This window comes from Sinohyriopsis cumingii, chromosome 6 (genome assembly GCF_028554795.1).
Source record: "Sinohyriopsis cumingii isolate HCF-2022 chromosome 6, ASM2855479v2, whole genome shotgun sequence".
Lineage (NCBI taxonomy): Eukaryota > Metazoa > Mollusca > Bivalvia > Unionida > Unionidae > Sinohyriopsis > Sinohyriopsis cumingii.
Window position 1 is genome coordinate 90,260,653 of NC_142966.1, and position 2,346 is coordinate 90,262,998.

Genomic DNA, 2,346 nt, shown 5'->3' on the forward strand with positions numbered 1-2,346 from the left:
TAGACGATGGTGTCAACCTAAAAATGTATAACAGAGAACGAACAATTTAATTTTAAATATCATAATTTTACATGTATAAATATTAATATAATACTGAGAATAATGTCATGAATATTAATAGCTTAATGTATTTATATTGGCATGCTTTTTTTTTTTTTTGCTTTCCTTCATCGTCGTTGTTCGTTCGCACTTTCTGGTGGTATACTGATCAGGCCTCAGCTGGAAATTGGAAATACGGGGTTGTCCAGCCACTGCCTGCGGAGGTACCCGATAAGGGTCCGTGTAACATCAGTGGTAGCCAGTCATTTGTAGAATCTGCACTGCTAGTGGTATGTGGGCGCTGGGCAGAAACTGGAGGGCCAGCACTTGACGCACGAAGGAGTAAAGGCCCTCTTGTCACATGTATGTTTCAGCCAATCCAATAAACTGAACGTGTCGCCACACGGCTTGGGACCAGTGAAAAGTACAGCCGTTAACATAGACGCCAGGAAAGGCTTCTCTAATGGCGAACCATGCAGCTGAAAATATGCAAAGAACAATCCCTTAATTATATTGTTTGTGTATGAAAGCAATTATATGTGAAAGGTAATATGGTTGTCATAATAATATTGAGTGACGTAATTAATTTTGCAAACATTAACTGTTAGTATCGTTGACTATTGTTCAATTTGATTTACAACAAAAACAAAAGTGATTTACAATAATGTTATTTATAAACACCTTACCTTTTCGAAGTCCAGTATGAATACTTCTAACGATACATGTTCCAACCTTGACTGCAGAGAACAAAACACCTGTAATAAAAGATGAAAAAAATATCAGTGCTTGTATTGCATTGACCATAATAAATTTTACAGTGGTTACATAACGTCATTTAACTTACAATCAACAATTACGCATCATTTAATTCCTGAAACTAAATACAGATGCAGGAAAAACTTTTTTAATGTAGAATATTCAACAGTCATATGGCTCAAGTTCGAGAGATCACGACAAAGTCACATCACAGTTTTTATTGTGTTACTGTTTCTTCCATCTATCACAAATCCCTCCAATAAACATGTTGGAAATGTCAATGAACTTTGTAAAAGGTAGAGAGAAAGAAATTTTTAACATAAAAGCTTACAGCCAGGTAGTCTGACTTCGTCTTCATTCTTATTAGTCAAATACAAGCAGGAAGTGCTTCTGTGCACCATTCCTTTCAATGAAGGCGTGGATAAACATGAGATGACGCTGTTATCTGAATGGCTCACCAAATACCTGGAAGTTATAACCACACTTATTAAACAAATGGGCCTGAATGCTATTGCTGCGTGTTATTATAAATTTAAAACCGACAAAGTCTGGAGTTGTGATTACGTTAAATGTTTCATCCATGTACCACCGTTTCGTTTCTCGCAAAAGTCCTAACTGATATTCAGTTGCCAGCAGGAAGTGTCGCTCCCCATCCTCTCTGATGTCTGCCACCAAGAAGTCAGGAGCGTTGATGAACTCCTCATTCAGCTGTAAAAAATTAGAACAAATACATAATTGTTACCATTATCATTCATGTCATAAAATAGTCATCACTTCGTCCTCTCATAACGCACAGTATAAATCAAAGTATAACTTTTTAGATGCCTCCATGTTTCAATCCCAGAAAGAGAAGAAATTTAAAATTTCAAAGTTTAATTACAAATTTGACATTATCTTTTAAAGTTTGGATAGCAGACAATATCATTGATGAGCAAACATTATGAAATAATATAAATATATTATTTTACATTTTAAAGTAAATTTATATCTAACTGTAGGTGTCTGAGTTCTATATAAACCACTAACTTTAAATTCCAACGTTCGTGGCTCTGCTTGACGAAGCTTCGCTCAGGTTATATTTGCAACTTTTTTCGAAAGCGCCTTCTTTGTGAGAGAGACTGTATCTGGTCCCGAACTCTCCAGGATGGTGTCTTCTGCAATTTTCAGGGCTGGAATGAAAAGTTGCTCTCTAGCAGCACGTCTGATCTACGAGAAAGAGAAAACGATGTTGTGTCAAAGGAGGTAATCACAAGTATATAATTCAGCACTATACATTCATGGGAATTTCTTGCATTGACACCCAAGCCACTAACGTCATGAAAAGCGCTTAGAAATTCATTCCATGATTATACCTTTAGCATCACCGCTGTGTCAAGATTGAATATTTGAAGAATTATCATTATATGTAAACTTTATAATTATAATTCAAATATATTTTGATTTTGTACTAATTATACAATCAGCTGCCAATATGACAGTTTATACACCTCTGTTTATGCCTGACGGCCAGGGGCAGTGGGGTGTGTATGCTGAGCATAGATGTGAACAAAC

The 2,346-nt window shown here is 35.9% G+C and overlaps 1 long non-coding RNA gene across 1 annotated transcript; it reads right to left on the reverse strand.

The window, feature by feature from the left end:
- Positions 1-726: 726 nt before the first annotated feature.
- On the reverse strand, positions 727-1,997 carry LOC149797419 (uncharacterized). Its single transcript, XR_016421519.1, has 3 exons — positions 1,822-1,997; positions 1,360-1,503; positions 727-794 (listed from the first exon to the last, which is right to left on the reverse strand). It is a non-coding gene; the product is annotated as an uncharacterized LOC149797419 (long non-coding RNA).
- Positions 1,998-2,346: the final 349 nt, after the last annotated feature.